General features: G+C 37.6%; 1 protein-coding gene across 1 annotated transcript in view; it reads left to right on the top strand.

Annotated features, from left to right (window-relative positions):
- NALCN (sodium leak channel, non-selective) overlaps positions 1–17,448 on the top strand; it is a 223,498-nt gene that overhangs the window by 58,111 nt on the left and 147,939 nt on the right. The window lies entirely within an intron of this gene.

Raw genomic sequence — 17,448 nt, 5'->3', positions numbered from 1 at the left:
CCTTCACTGCTCTTTCACACAATCGTGTCTCCTGAATGAACCTGGTCTCACTTTGCCCAGACATAGAGGGCCAGAAATGCAGATCAGCATCACCACTGCAGCCCAAGTCCCTGGGCTGTGAGTCATTTGGTATCTGGGATGATGGAAAGCAGTGAGGGGATGTAATTTTTTAGTCAGAGTCTCCATTTAATTGCACTCATTAAAGGCTGAATGGTTGAGCTTTTACGAAATAGCATTGGTTCAATAATGATTTAATCAAAACTTTCAGTCAGACTCTTTTAATCTATGGATGATATGTATGTTTGATACATGTATTGAGTCTTCATGCTCTGTTTATTCTAGCAAGTATATCATAGTATTAAATACTTTTATAAAAGGGTTTAATTTATTCCACTAATGCAGCTCTTTGATTCAGGTACTTTCATGCACAGTGTCTAGTAAGAAGCTCTCTTCATCCATGACTTCAACCTGTGGAGTTATCATGTGGTAACATGACAAGTGATAGTGATGTTCATGTGTGAAGGTGTCAGAATGTAATTAGGGAAGCCATTCAGATTGTCTAGTAGTGAAACACATATTTTCTAAATGTGAGCCAAAATTACTTAAAGCATGCCTCATTAGTCCACTGATTGAGAAACCACTAGAAATCGTTATTTCAAAAATGGTGATAGATTTTTTATATTTTTCCATTGGAATTCCTTCCTAGGCCTTGTGGACAGAGAGCAATAGAGCCCTGACACCAGCTGAGACACTGCTGTGGATGTCTCCAGTCAGTGAATTTCACTTATTTGTTTTACTGCTAATTAACATACATAATTAACATAATCACTCATTCGGGCACTAAGAAGTAAGGAAGGCAAACAGTTAAGAGACTTATTGCTTTTGAGCAGAAACAAAAATGAAGACTAGGCAAACTTACCTGACCAAAGTGTGCTTAGAGGACACAAATATTCCCAGCCTTGGCAGTGTCCATGGCATATGCCTATGTTGTATTGCATGGTAAAACAGAGTCTGGTAAACCAACACCTTTTAGACAACAGCAATATTTTTTTCCCTTGGCCTATCCCCACATTCTGCAAATTATGTTTTGATCCTATTTCTGCACATTTTGGATGATAACTATTAGCAGGAACTTAAAAATTAGCTGCATAATTTTCCAAGTGGATTGTCAGTTCTGCAGTTTCCACAAATGTGCTGTTGTGGGGTGGGATTGTGGTAGTCCACTGCTTCTATGGCAAGGATGTCCCACCTAATGCTTGTCCCTTGACCCCCTTAAATGAATGGTTATGGTTCATTTCTTTATGAATTTCTGCTCAGCTCCAAATAGAGGTGTCTGTGTTTTATTCAGATTCAGTGCTGTGCGAACATTTGTGCTGCTACATTGGCAGGGCCCAAAGACACTCGTAATGGGTTGTTGATTCTGCAAAAGTTTTTCTTTATTTGGTGACAACCCTGTCTTTGTTATAATATTCCATTCCCATTTAGATTTTCATTCTCCATTTGAATTTAAGTTTATTTGAGGTTTCATAAACCTTATAATCACACTAACATGTCTTTAGGCATTTCCCAGGATGACTGGCTAGCAGCATTTTAGAAATGCTGGTATTCTCAGTATGGAGGTATCTGCTGAGCAGACACTGAGGGATTGGCCCTTATTTACTGACTTCCTTTAGTCATAAATATATATATATATATATAGTTTATCTTTTGTAAATCACTTGCTCCTGTAGCCTGGCAGGACAGGGATCACAACCCTCTATTAACTATGTATGTAAGTGATTAACCTTATGGATACTTTAAAAATGCAGTTTTTCTCATTCAATAGTTATGGAAAAGGTTCATAGAAAGCAGACCAATGCATGTGATTCACTGTTTCTTCCTGCTAAAGATGAGATATGGTAGTTAACAAACAATGTGGCACTGATAGAAATTTTAAAATGAGTGGCAATTAGCTCTGCTTAGCAAAAATTCTGTGGCACATGGCAAAATTATTATTGCCATAGGACTGAACATGCCTTTCAAACCTGAATGTTCAGTGGGAAACCAGTGACTTTAACAAAAGTTTTATCTCAGCTGGTGAGCTTGCATGTCTGAGGTTTTGGTTCTGTATTCTGTCTCTGTTGCCCCCAGTGTTGTGAGCTTGTACCAGTATTTCTGCTTGATTTCTGTGGGAGAAAGAACCATAATATGTGGACAAGAAGGCAGCAGCTGCCCCACTTCCCTGCAGCTGAAGCACCATTATCCTGCCACTCTACAGCACACACTGACTGCTTAAACTGCTTGTACTCTGTGGGTCCACAGACATGACTGATATGTAAATATTGGCTGTTACTCATGGTCACAGTGAGCACTTTGTATTTCTGTGTTTGGGATACCTAAACCCACAGAGGATACTAAGACAATACTTCTGATTTTGGACAACAGAAGAAGTGGCCTGAATTAAAAAACAAACAAGCAAAGAAACAACAAACAAAACCAGAACAAAAGCCAAAACAAATAAAGAAATCAAAACAAACCCCCACACCCAAACAAATAAACCAAAACCCCCACCCCAACACTGAAAACCCCTTCCTTTAGTATTTGATGTTCCTGCATTTTCTCAGTTAAGCCATTTTAGTTTCCTAGTTAATTAAGACTTTTTAAGCAGTGGATTAGGAAAAAAATGCACAAATAATGTCGGTAGAGTTAGCTCTTACACTAACAAATGGCATGTGGAAAGTTGTAGAGTTTTGGAAACTAGAGGAATTTGAGCAGCTCTCCAGATTTTTAATTTATTGCAGTGTTAATCCCAAAGTAATTGAGTCTTGCGTTAAACCAGGCAATCAGGTGAAACTAATGTGAATAGATTAGTACAGTTGTACTGACAGTCACAGAAAACTTTACTGCTGCTGAGAATCTTCAATGGAACATTCTTTCCCCTGCCATTTGGGAGTGTTCTGTATTAGTGTTGGTGGCTAAATAGGTGAATCTATAATGGAATAAAACAAATTCCCAGAAAACTTTTATTTTTCTTTTGTTCTCTATTTTATTTGTAATTGTGGACCTTTCCTGCTGGACATCTTTTGCTATTTTGATGTATCATCTGTGTTGTTATGGTATGCTGCACAGAATTTCATCACTCGTCCAATGTCTGTGCTTTGCACTTCTTTCTATCACTCTTTCATTCCCATATGCTCCTGAGAATGCAGAAAGAGTTTTTGCACTCTGAACTATTTTGGTTAGATTTTATTTTCAAAGTAATTATTTTTGAAGTTTCCTTTCTAATACGCTATCTAATAAATACTTGTGTTACAGTGATGGCAAAGATGACAATGTTAAAAAAATTATAATTCATACTTGCTGATGTTAGGTAAAAGGCCCACAAACTGTCACTGATCATAAGCTGAAAAAGGTGAAAGAGCAAACTGTGGGAGAAAGACAGACTTATCAGAAGGATATAAGAAACTGAAAGTTGAGGCAGGTCGAATGCAAGTTTTGCATCTTGATAGGTTTTTTTGAACTGTAAGCTATATCACCTCAGATGAATTGATGCCTTATTGACATAAAACTTTGTGTAGTGTTTCTTAATTTATCTAAAGTAGCATAGTCTTAAATTGTATATAAGTAAGTTTTCTCCTGAGATTGGTAGAAGACCAAAGTGTAATTAAATAATAAAAATTAAAAAAAAAAAAAAAACCACCTCAATGCAGTAGAGCCTTGGAGAGCTCACTGGCACCAGCACAGCTGTTGGATACTTAGTGAACCACTTAAGTATCCCACCCCTTGCTCCTGCTCCTGTGCTGCATCTCAAGAGGACAGACATATGTGTCACAGCATAAGAGTTTGAGGAGGCCTGGATTAGAGCTTGCTGGGAAATGTGGTGCTGTAGACATGGCAGCTGGCTCTGCAGGATCCAGGCTCCCAGAGGGCGTCCCTAGCTGGGGACAACCTTTGCACTGCATCCCCTGGAAACCCTTCAGCCTGCCAGTGCCCACTGCTGTGTGTGAGTTACAGGCAGTGTAAATGCTATTTCCACAGCAACTTTCTCATGGTTACTTTCTACTGCGCCTTCTCTTGCACAGCAAGGCCTCCCAGCATGATTTTATGCTACATGTTCTGTGAAGGCAGAGGAGGACATTTGCTTTCACACTGCTGCTACAATTTATTTATAATTATTATGGAAAGCATGAGATAAACCACTCAAGTCTATTCTCTTCAGTGACATTTCTTTTTCCCCAATGCAGAAGGCCAACTAAAGGGTCAGATCATTTGAGAGGCTAAGTAAAGCATCCAAGGGACACATGTGTGCTAGGAATACCATGGTCAAAGATAAATAAATGCACACTAAGATAACTTTCTTAATGGGGATTTACTAAGGAAACAAATAGAAAGAGCTGCTTCAAGCAAAACCAACCTCCCAGCCCACTGGTTTTCACTCTTCATGAGAGCTGAAGAAAGGCTTATGTCAAAGACAATAACTGTTTGTGTGGATAGCTACTCCACAACTCACAATCTGACAAGGAATGAAGAACAATGTGAAAAAATAGAAAGAGGAGTTAAAGGTGTGACAAGTATGAGAACAGCCTAGAAACACAAGGGGTGACTAATTTCAGCCATGCTAAGGAGCAGAAAACTCTTAGCCAACAGACAGAGAATGAAGTCAAGCAATTACAAACCTGTCATTCCATACCAAGAAAATTAGATCCTATTGGTTTAATTATCAGTCAGTGTCATTAAGACAATGTAGTGCTGCATAATGACAGCTGCAGTTACTGGGAATAGAGGTAATTGTTTTCACAGTGGAAGATTTTCACTTTCAGACAAGAGTTGCAGAATGTGACCGGTTTACAGGCTTTGACCTTCAGCACTTGTGTAATGCATGGGATATGTGGTTTTTACCTTGTCTCCTGAGATTTCATTATTAGACATCATTTTCATGAAGTTGGTGAAAATAAGCAAAACCACCGAGTAAAAATAGAAAGTACAATACTCATGCAACATGCCCTCTGTTACTGTAGTTAGAACAGTTTACCAAATAATTTCTAAGACCTTTGATTTGATAACACAGGGCCAGCTTCCAGCTTGACTTTCTCATTTCTGCTGGGGAATAAGGGGAAATAATGCTATTCCAGAAAATCAAATTCACAGATGGCCACTCTAGAGGGGGGAGCACACACAGAGCAGCAGCTTAGGTGTGACTCTCCAGAACATCAGCTTGTCTGTGGTAACTGGCTTCATGCATGCTGCTACCCTGTGGCAAATGTGTAATGACATGCTCCTTCTTCATTAAATAGTACACAGTCTCACTTTATTACTCTGTTACTCAAATATTTAAATATTGAATGGTTGTTTCCCCAAATGTTTTCTCTATTGTTCTTAGAGACTTTCAGTAGCTACTGTATTCTACGCCATTGTCAATGTCGTGGCATTGCCCCGTGAAGAAATTCTTACACAATATCTATTATGCATTGAGTGGCATTGGAAAAGATCTAGGGTACAAGCTAAAAGAATAGTATAATATTTTGGATCTGCTGTGAAATATTGAAATACTTCTTTAAGAATTGCAATACCATTTACTTACAGTTACTGCCTTTCTCATAGCAACTGGGAAAGAATAGGAATGACTTGAAAGACCAAAATCTTATCTAAGAACATTAAATATCTTGTGTATTCCTTACTCTGATCATAAGTTTTGATTGTAAACAAACTGAGAGCTAGATCTTGCAGTACCTAGCAGGTGATCTGACTAAATTTTTTTAATAAATCTTAAACACATCTTACAAATAGCTTCTCTATTACTCTATACTTAGGGCACAGTGTTGGGAAATATATCTTGACTCTTTGCCATAGGGGCATTTTTGTTCCATGAATTGTTTCAATATGGAAATAATTGCTATTTTTCCTAAAATATCTACAGATATTTTCAGTCAACAGACTGCTTAATTGTTCTAGCTGCTGTGGAGGTATTCCTAAATATTGAGCAGATTTTAAGACTTTTTGAAGATGTGCAATTCTGTCTCCAGAGAGGGACTGACTGGCCATCTTGGGAAATGTCAACATACATCTCCCATACTACCATCAGCCTTCTCCACTCTCATCCAAAAAGTCTTTTAGAAGACTTTTTTCTTCTTTCCTCTTTTATCCTCTGCTTTTCCAACAAATCTGTGCTATTGCCACCTTGCTGTGGAGAGTACCATGATGATCATTACTTTGTCTCATTTCATTGCTGTATCAACCCTCAAGTTAAGCATTGCAGTTCGCATCCAAAAATAAGTTAGCCATACAGCAGTATGACCTTTTTCTTTCCAATATGAAGAATATTGCAGTAACTAAGCTCCAAATTTTGGCACTTAATTTACACAGCTACAGTGAACTTGGATGACTTTGAGCTCATTTCCAGCTAAGCTGCATGCATTTTAAATTAACGATACTGAAAGAATTTAAATTATTTCTTGCATAAAATCCAAAAAAGTGAAAACAGTTAGAAAATCTACTGTGAAAAGACTTTGTCAGTCATCGAGACAGGGGCATCTAATTGTTAATGGAGCATAGATGCTCCATGGTAATGTGTACAAGATAAAAACTTGAGAAATCTGTTCTATATCTCGAGGAGCTGACTCTACACTTAGCTGATTCATCTTGAAAGAAGTTACCCCGGGGTTGAAAAATTCAAATAAGATATATTAGTCACAACAGGACTTCTGTATGTCTCTTCTGATAAACTGTGGTATTATTTTCTTCTAATTACCTGCCTGTGGCAGGTTTTGCATGGTTTTTTATACTGGTATGTGTACTACTTACAAATCGTTCTGCATTAGCCATTGCTATATTGTACATGTTAATATTTTTCTTACATTTGTTTTACATCTGATGTTTTAGGCATTTTAATTGGAATTTTGAGGTTAAGTGACAATTACTTAAATGTCTATCTGCCTCTCTCTTTGAGGCAAAATGCTTTAGTTTAATTACTGTTTAATCTAGAGCAAAGCCCATATGCATTTTCTTTCTCCTATTTTCTTTTTTTTTCAGGTAGAATCATAATTCTCTCATTACCTGGATCTTTTCTTTTTGTCCTTATTAGCAAATACAAAACTATATAGTAATAATGAGGATTCATGGAAGGGTAGTAGTGATGAATGGAAATTGCATCCTTTGAAAAGCATTTAAAAGTTCAGCACTCTACCATTATTATACTATAGCCATGAATATGTATTGTACTGGCATTCACAAAGCGAGACGGTAAATGCTCTGGAAATAGCTGAGGATATTGACTGCAGTCATTTGAGTATGAAGAGAAATTCTGAAGAGATTTTGGAGTGTCACAGGAGAATATTAGTTTTGAATAGTTGCTCTGGGAAGGTTATAGGATTAATTTAATAGATGTCTACATGGTTATTTCAAAATTGGATGAGTCTTTGCAGGCTTTTACCTGGTCATTTTATCCACTGAAAAATGCTTCTTCTATTGTGTCCTTATTCAAGCTGTAGTTAACCTGTTTTCTACAGCAGTTTCACAGGTGTCTTAAACCTAAGTGAAATAAACTCTTTTAGTTTATACCTGTCTGTTTCTATTCTCTGCTCAAATACTTTACCAGATTGTTCATATATTATGCTTTATGTTATACCAGACAAACAAGTCTCTATTGGCGTGTCTAGTTCCAGATGTTTTCTGATTTCATTCATTCCTTAGAAATGCTATGAAATCCATAACACAGATGCTTTCATAGACCTGTGGACTCTTAAGATCTCCAAGAGCTGTGACCTCTTTTTCTTTTTTTTCCTTCCTTTCTAAACATGTTTGGTTCCTTCAGTCCTTAAGTAGTCTTTCATTTCAGTTAAATATTAGAATTATAGGTAGATTTGACCTGCTATGCTGACAGCAGCTTTTAGAGGGTTCAAATTGTTAGAGATTCTGCAGTGAACATTTTTGACCAAAGTATAGAGATATTGTTAGTTTTATATGCAATTCATTTTCCACAGACAGATGCACAACTGCACCTGTGTCCACAGTGTCCTCAGGCACAAGGGGGAAGGTGCAACTCAGGAACTGAGTTTTCACTAGAGAATTTCAGTGAACACGTGCTTTGTAACAAAACCAGACCCTGTACTAAAGAATTACTTTCCCCAGCTGTTGTGCAGTACTTTATTTAATCAGCCACATTGCCGAGGTCTTCCTGCCCAGACCACAGTGTAAATCCTTCCTGCATAACTTCATTAGAAGAATTCTTAGAAATCTTCTCTGTCAGGAAGCCAATGAAAATGAAAATTTATTTTTGTACTGTTTTCTACTTGACGATTCAGACAGTGTTATTTAAAACAACTGGGCTCTATTGAGCTTAGGGTTGGGTTTGGCCTTGTTTTTCGTCTGGTAAGAACCTTGGTGATGCTTTTGTCTACTCCTTCTTGTGACCATAGGGAACTCTATCACATCCATTCTTCTTGAAACTGTGAAGTCCTGACTTAGAAAAAGAGGCAAAACAAGATTAAAAGCTCTTTCAGGACTTCATTTCTCTGATGATTGGAAAATACCTGAATTCAGCCTACCTCAATTTCATGTCTACTTGTTTCAATGCCAATATTATCCTTTGTCTTTCTTTATGGCCAGAGACAAGTACTTAGTGCTATTTTGCCCTCTGTGTGTTTTGTTTCTTGGGAGGCTGAACTTGGGAACTTCATACTGCCCTTGGTTGTATTCCCACTTGGATATTTGGCCATGTATCTTTCAGATGCATACTGCTGCTGAGCCATATACTGTGGAAACATGAACTGTGGAACTGTTTCAGGGGCAGGATTTCCATTAGTAAAATCATGTACTTGGCATTGGTCTTTGGTCTGCAAACAGTATCATGTGGACTGACAGACAAGTGTTTACAATGCTCAAGCCTGGTCCGTTCTAGAGCTGAATGGTTGATATCCATATGTACAGGAGTTGGTTCTGATCTCCACTGACCCCATGAGTCACCCTTGTGACCCTAAAACATAAATCAAAAACATGAGACCTTTCAGTCTAAAATTTCCATGAGCATTGTGTCACATGCCACTGTTGCAGTCCACCAGGGATGTGATTTCATAACCCAGTATAGAAGGAATGTATGGCAGGTGGGAATGTCAGCCACTGGAAGATGCTGAGGATGTGGAGCCTATTTGGAATAGTGCTGAAGGTGTGTGCTGAAGTTGGAGGGAGCCAGACGTGGTCCAGGCACATCCATCCAAAGACAAGGTCAGGAAGCTGGAGCTACAGTGTTTCACTCCCTGAGTGCCCACAGGAAAGCTACTTTGCAGTAGCCTCAGGCTGTGGTTTGGCATGTGATTGCTTAGGATGAGGCAGGGCACATGAATGTGTTACTGTCAGTGTCACTGAGGGTGGCACAGAATGCTGAAATTATATCAGCTTAATGCCTTTAGGACAGCTTTATGCTGGAAATAGAAGAGCAGACCTGCTCTGATGGAAGTCGGGGTGCAGACAGACAATGCCAGTTCAACCTTTCATTACAAAATGAAGTCCTCAAAAAAAAGGGTGATTTTAAGGGGCAGACTCAGTTTATAGCAAATAGTACTTCGTGTCGTATGGCTGTGGTGCTTTTAGCACAGTAGTCAGAGCCTTACAGAGTAAATTTATCATTAAATCATGTCCTGCATGGCATTTTATTTATTCCCAGTGTTTTTTACATCTCTTACTTTACAGAAGTTAGAACCACAACCTATGACTCATGAATGCTTCCTTTATGGAAGAAAAATAAAAATGTTTTATTTGCTGAAAAATATGATTTAACCAGTTCAGAAGCAATGTAACCTTGGTCGGCACCACCACTCCTACAACACTTTCCAGGCAAAACCCTAATGCAAGGTGATTTTTAAACTTTGATCTTAATTTCTTTGTAGTGTCTATGTGCAGCCTAAACAAATACAGATTATTTTATCCATGGTAATATTTTTTTTAATAACTAGTAAAGATAAGATGCTGCACTGGCTTTAGAGAATTCTTTATTGCTTTCTCCAGTTCTCTAATTGGAGAAAATTAGTATGAACCTAAAAAAGATATCTATTTGAAGGTCAAGCTTGTTGCCAGGCCACTCCAGGACTGAGTCGCCTGTTCCTATCTTATTTCTTATAGATGCCTAGCTGATGTGTTCTTAAAAAGCTCCAAGGAGACAAACTCTCAGTTATTCCAGTGCTTTCTACTGTCTGCTAGCAGTTGTTTCTTCTCAATTACAGTTTTCCCTGATTCGAGCACGTGAATCCTGCTAACAGCATTTAGTTGGTACTTTTGCAAGCTTCTTAGGAAAGTAACTAGAAAGGGTTTTGGTGCCAGGGTACCAGAGATCTGCCTGATGGTCAGTTTTAGAAGCAGATATTTCTTTGAGGTTCTCCTGTTGCATTTATCTTCATTTAGGAAGCCCATTTCCGAGAGATTGTAGAATTAATGGGTCTGGAAACAGTTGTGCTTTTTTCTCATGACTGCATCTCATAGTATTAATCTCTGGGATTTTTTTATGTGGCAGGCAATTTAAAAAGTGTTTTGTAAACACCATGTTGATAAAATATACCTTTTTCCCAGCATCTTTTATGTTTTGTGGGGACTTAAATGGTAGAATCTCAGAACCATAAATTTAACTCTGTTTCTACCAAAGGATTGATAGATTCTTCTTTTCCTTCAAGTACTAGCCTTTAGGCCAGGGTTGAAAATTTTTAATTTGTGACCTTCCATTTCTCAAAGAATCTGACTATATCCAGCTATCTGAACATAAGCTCACATGCCTGACTTTGGGCATGTGAACATAATTTTCTTCTCCAAAATGTTACAGAAATATACTGGCAGAACTTAATAAACAAGGATCAGGATTTGTTTCTTGTTAGGAAAAATATAGGGCCATAAGGTAACAACATAAAATTTCTACCCAAGCCATGGTAGGATTTGCAGATACATTGCTGAGGATAACAACATGTTTATAATGTCCAGCAGTAAATTTCCTTATGTGTGCTTTTAGAGGTGCCTTTGACTTCAGTGAAGGGAGTGGATAGACTTCCAAGATTTTCTTTTTTTAATTGAAGAGTAGACAAAGAGGTAGTTCCTGTGAAGTAAATGGCATGCAGAAAATCAACCTTGATTTTGTGCATAGCACTTGTTTGCACCTTCAGATCTAAAAGCTCTGATTTTATTTCACCCACTGAAAATAATTTTCATATGGAAAATGAGATCTCTTTAGCTCATCCTTTGATAAAAGATTGCTCCAAGTGGGTCTGATGTGTATTTCTTGAGAAACTGCTTCAATGAGCAATGCCAAAACTTATTTTTTCATACACAGCCCTTTTTTTCAAATCACGTGTTCTTCATATGTCTCAGTATAAAATGCCACATTTTCCACTTTAGCAAAAAGCTTTGAAGAAAAAATACGTTAAATATCATTGGTCTGTAGAAAATTAATGCAGCTTTGAGTCAAAGCACAGAGCTGACACACACCTACTCAAAAAATAAACATCTTTGCAGGTAAACTTGATGCTGAGAAAAAACGAAAAAGGCCTATCTGAGAAAAAAACCCCCACACTGATTTGACAGTGAGAAATCCCAGAAATTTCTGTTATGGGTGTGTGGGATTATTTTCAGTAGTGCATAAAGATCAGAAAGAAGTTCTGCAGAAGCAGATAATACTGAAAACAAGGTTTAAACAGAGTGTATTAAAACTTTGGAAATTCTCTCTCCCAAGAAATACCTGGCAGTTTATACAGCTTTTCTTGCCAAAGGTTTTGATTTTCATCTCCTATTAAACCTGCCAGCTGCTTTAGTCCATTATTGCTAGTCTTCCAAGAATTCTTTTGATATTCAGTAGATCTCTGGTCATGCAAATACTTTCTTTAAGACAGTCCAGAATAAAAGAAGTCAGATGTTACAAGAATTGCTTTTCTTTCCAATTTAGTATTTTGTTTTCTGAAGGAAAGGAAAAAAAATTTGATGGCTTTTTGCTGACATCCATATATGGTTTTGGGTTTTTTACTAAAAAAAAAAAAGAAAAGCATTTTTTTTCTCTTTTGACACCCAGCTCTTGTAAAGTCAGAAATCTTTAAGATTGTTTCATCTTAGACATTGATTGTGTCACTGCTTGAGGAGAGTCTCAGAGTCCCTAACTTAATACAGCCATCTCTGAACCAGGATAATATGCTTATCTCATAAAGGTGCTGTGGGATTCAGTGTGCTATTGGCTCACTAAACCACTTGTCTGTATCTCCACACTATTTCTAACTCCATGTATTAGGATAGTGGGCAAACCAGTCCCTCACATCAACAAAGTAGATGAATTATTTTCCTTTTAGTGGCATGTAAAGGCACCAGGGAGTGGTTAGTAATAGATAAACAAGTCATTGAATGAGTTTCATTTGGGTTTTCTTGAAACAGTCAATCATAGACCTCCTTCCTTCCATTTAGGAGGGGAAGTTATTGTCTCTTCAGTTGGATTAGTCTGTTAGGATGCATTTGACACTGTATATTTGCTGCTGTTATTCAGATGGATGGAGGCTAATGAGATTTCTAACATGTATTGGTTTTCATAATGTCTACTTAACCAGCTTTACTGTCTGTTATTTTTTCTTAGAGAAATGCATTGATCTAAGTGCTCTTACTGTCTTATGTTCATTGAATGCTCAGCAGGTCTTGTTAGTTGGGATTTTCTACTGCTGCCCTTTGGTGAAACTTTTATACAAGAATAAAATCTTGTTCAGATGTGCACTACGGCTGAAGCAAATCAAATTGAGATTCTTTGGGGTGGATTTTTAAAAGCATCTTATGATGACAGCAGTTTTACCACTGATTGTGGTAAAATCTCATGCACCTGCTTTTAAAAATGCTATCCATTCAAGAGAAAGGTGCTGACCTCTTCATTTTAAGAGAGCAAGTACATCCTCAGAGAAGCACCTACAATTCACACGTGATGCCCAGAGGAACCAAATGAAACTGAAATGGAGCTTTAGGACCAAGCAGCTTTGCTGTTTCATGATTGTACTTAAAATTAATTAGATTGCTCTGTCACTTTTGGAAAAGCTAATGCAACAAGGGAATAGTTTTGATTAATACTGTATAAAATTCAGTGCTGAATTTCCATGCCTTATGTCGGAGAAGATTTGCATACTTTGTTTTTTCTCTAACATCGCTACCTTGTTTTTAATAGTCATTCCCAGCATTTGGCTGAATGACAATCCAAATACATAATATCTGTACTAAGAATTCTGCCTTAAACTTTCCTCTTTAATATGATAACCCTTAAAGTGTTCATTAAATTTGAAATGTAACAATTTGGGGGATTTTCTAAATTTTCATTTCTTGGCTGCCACTTTTACTCTGTAAACGTGTCTACATATGTAATGCATTTTAAAAGAAGAAGTAATAGTCCTATAAAAAGATTGTTCATTTTCAAAGGAATAAGTTATTAAATGATAGAGATTCCCCCACTGAACTTTTTTTATGTTATACAGTTTTGTCATAACATTTACTGTAACAGGCATTGACTCCACTATGACTGTACTTGAAATCAGAGGCATTTCATTGGAAAGACTGAGGTGGTGTCTGGCCCATCTTCACAACATTCATCACTGTTAAAGCCAAGGCCTAGGGATTTCTGTATTCTTGGTTTCTAGATCTGAAGAGTGTTTTTGCACTTTGATAAGGAGAAGCACAGCTATGGCAGTGTCCTACTTCTAGGCTTCAGCCTGAAGCTCTGCCCATTCTGTTGAAGATGAGACCCCAGAGATCTGAGAACAGTTGTGTCCTTAAGAATACTCTCTAGAGTGAAGAAGAGGTGGGAAGCTTGACTGTGCTGCAGAGTTTCCAGCTAGCTATGTGTGCTACAGCTCAGCATTTACTTGAATCTCATCTGCTGCCACTGAATTTGTAAAGTTGCCTCCCCACACTCACAACAGTGATTATAAGACAGACAGTCCTACAGCTGTCTAATTGCTAAAAGGAAAAAGCAGACAGTATTTCTGCACATAAAGTCAGCTTATGAGCTCTGTTGACATTTTGGATCCCTATTTGTTAAGTTATTTGTAAATCTATAGGTATTTTAATCAAAAAGTTATTAAAGAAAAGCAGATATAAATGCTATTCTGGCTAAATGTCCATAAACAAATCTCACATAAAGTCATTCTGAAGAGTGTTCATCTTTCTTTATACCTTGGACTTGTTCAAAAATGTAAAGCAGTTTTCTCTTTTCAAAGCATAAAATACTACATCAGTACTCTCTATTAAGTACTACTATTAAGTACTATCACATGTAAGACATTATTGGTTCAACAAAGCATGGACTTCTTTACCCAGAACACGCTCCTATTGAACCCTGTGCAGTCAGTATGTGTGGCCAGCATTGCTACATTCATATTGGTAAGCTGACTTCTGAATATTGCACACATTTCTAATATACTTGCAAACGGTGCAGAAAATTCCATTTTTTTCCCCAGAAGTTGACTGGTTTAATTGAGGTGTTAGGCATGGGTTGGACTTGATCTTGAAGGTCTCTTCCAACCTAGTAATTCTGTGAATTTTGTGATTTTCTGTCTTTGTATTACTAAGTCTGTAGATCAGATTGCATTGATCCTAGAACTTATATTTGCAATGTTCTTTATCTCCATATTGGTGCTTTTATCTGTACAGTCTCTGTTTATAGTCTTTTCTCATAAAAGCTTCATCTTCTCATAAACAAATAGATTTTCAAAATGAAGAATCAGTGACACATCACTACTGTATATTTTAAGTCACTATGCTTAGCAAGGTTTAAAAGACTGTTCAGACTGGCAGTGTGGGTTTTTTCTGCTGTTGTAAATCAGTTTTTCAGCAGCTTAGTAACAGGAAAATGGCACTGGGGCTTGAGGTTTCAAGAGAGGAGTAGAGCATTGGCATGTTTTGGGGTTTTTTCCTTTTCCTTCTAATTTCTGCTAGCTGGCAGACTGGCTGATGAGATTTGGATTGGGAAAGTAAAATAGGTTGCTCACTCAGGGGCAAGCAACCCCATTAAGCCATTCAGGATTACTTGATTTTTTAGTTGATTTCAATCCTGCCTGCCAGCTGCTTTCCAGAGGTGTTAACAACCTTGTCCTTGCATTTCTGGACAATTTTTAGTCCTTTCCAGTTTCACTGAAACAATAGTGTAAAACACTTGGAAAACCCCGACCGCATGCAGTGTTTTACAAATACCTTAGTACTGAAAGATAAATTAAAAGCCGACTGGTCAATTGAAATACCCATGCCCTGAAGAAACATGCAGCTTTGTGATTTTATGAGTGAAGGTAAGCAGGGACAGAAACAGGCATGCTAACATTTCCATAGCTAAGGCAGAGGTCATTGCTTTATGGGCAGTCACTCACAGAGCCGTGTTAAGGAAGGCTGCCCTTCAGCGTGCAGCACAACAGTGAAATTAGACAGCAGCACCTGCCAGGAGGCGGCTTAGCTCTGCCGGCAAATGGGAGAATCAATCCTTTAGCCGGCGCAGCGAGAGGCTGACACAGTCTGTGCTCTCCGGGGTGGACGCTCCGCCGCCCCCGCCGGCTGATGTTCCAGATGTGGCCGAGGTGCACGACTCCCATCTAGCGGCTGCTGCAAAGCAAGGGAAAGGAGCGCGGCGCTGCCAGGCATCTGCTGCCTTTCCTGCGTGGCAGTGGGTGGTGGTGTAAGCTTTTAATAACAAGGCATAAATTTTTACTTGCCTGAATAATTCCTGATTTAAAAAAAAAAAAGAAAAGAAATTTTAAAAGCAAACTTTTGGGGTTTTTTGTTTTACCTAAAGTGGCCCTCCTGTAGATTTTCTTTCTCAGCATCTTCACAGTAGTCACAAGAAAACTGAGAAAATCCTAGCATGGTAAGCCAAGGTAGTCTATAAACATAACTTACACATGCAGAAATTGCTGGTGTTAATGCATAGCTAAACTTAGCTTTCAGTTTTTGCATCTCACTTGGAATAGCTACACATAGCACAGATATTAATTAATGAAAGACAACTCCTCAGGACTATACATTCTCTTCCTCAGACAATATGGGATTTTGAATCAAGAAGCAAGAATGCATCATCAAGTTAGGGGAAATCGTTCTGTCTCCCAACTCAGTGAATTTTTATGTGATTTTTTAGCTCTGCTCCTTTAATTCTGCTATTATAAAACTGCAGCATTATTCAGTGCACTCCTTTTCTCATGATGCCCCTTTGCAGAATGAGCTGGTTATAGAAGGAGATGTTGTCACAGATCATGGTGTTATCAGAGTCTCAGAAACAAGCAGAAAATCCTGTGTATTTACAAAATGTGCATAAATATAAAATACAGTACATTAAAGACCATCCCTGCATAGTAATACTATTTTTCTGTTAACTTTGAATCCCTTTGTTTTTGAAAAATACGCACTTTCTATATTCCTTAGTGATTTAAAAGATGGGGTTTTGGCAGAAGTACTTTTACTCCCCTAAGAAAAATCATCACTTTTTTCCCTGACTCTTCTAATTCTTTTTGTTTCCCTGGTAATCTATTCATCTGTAGAGCATGGAAGAGCCAGGTTACCTTGCTTCCTGATTAGGCATGGATACCATTAGAATTTTCTTTTATTACAATTATTTAGTTGTTAAAGCAATTATTTTCTCCACCATTATTTAGCCCCTTCAGACTAATGTTCCCATCTTCCAGATCTGAAAGGCACATGTATTGAAAAAGAAATAAGCCCCCTGCACTCTGGTGCTGAATCCCCATATACTAAACTTACAGTATCAGTAAGGATACAGTTTGTACCTGATTGCTGTCTTGTCTTCTATACAGTATGGACCTAGTGAAAATGTCACATAAAGTGAGCAAGATTCAATCTCTTTCCCAGTATTTCGCTAAATATTTCATTTTCTGAACTTTTTTATTTTCTTTTTGATATTAACCAGTACAGTTGTAAAACATTTCCAAAGGTAGAAGTGTTTCTTGCTTAGATAAAAGTAGTCATTTGAGATTGATACAGATTATGATGCTGATTTTTTGAGTTTTAATCTCTACTGAGAAGTGTTTTCCTCTTTTTTTTTTAAGTATCATTGTGTTTAAAGGAATTGTTTTATTATAACATCAAAATGGAACTTATTAGACAAGTTCAAACAAAAAACAAAAACGTCAAAGCATGTTAGTTTATTTCACCTATTTTTTTCTCAGAAAGTTCCTCCCAAATTAATATTGATTGCTTTCAAGGTTTAACATTTACGGAAATAAATAGGAAAATTTTCATAAATATTTGCTAGATATTTTTATATCTCAAATTCAGCAAGCTGCCCATGCCAGCATGCTTAAGCTGATGAGCAGTATCATAACAACCATGTTTAACTCTCTTCATAATTCAAAGCTTTTTCATGGCTGAAAAGTCTCACTGATGCCTGCAGTTACATTGCATAAATGGTGATCCTAATGTTCAGGACTTTGACGAGAGGTGACTGCATTCTGTTGTGTATTGAATAGCCAGGCCCTGCAGGTTTTC

Source organism: Melozone crissalis, unplaced genomic scaffold (assembly GCF_028551555.1).
Source record: "Melozone crissalis strain CALT ecotype California unplaced genomic scaffold, PUWL_Pcris_2 ptg000013l_1, whole genome shotgun sequence".
Classification (NCBI taxonomy): Eukaryota; Metazoa; Chordata; class Aves; order Passeriformes; family Passerellidae; genus Melozone; species Melozone crissalis.
Note: the sequence above shows the minus strand (reverse complement) of the source record. Positions and strands in the feature narration are given on the sequence as shown.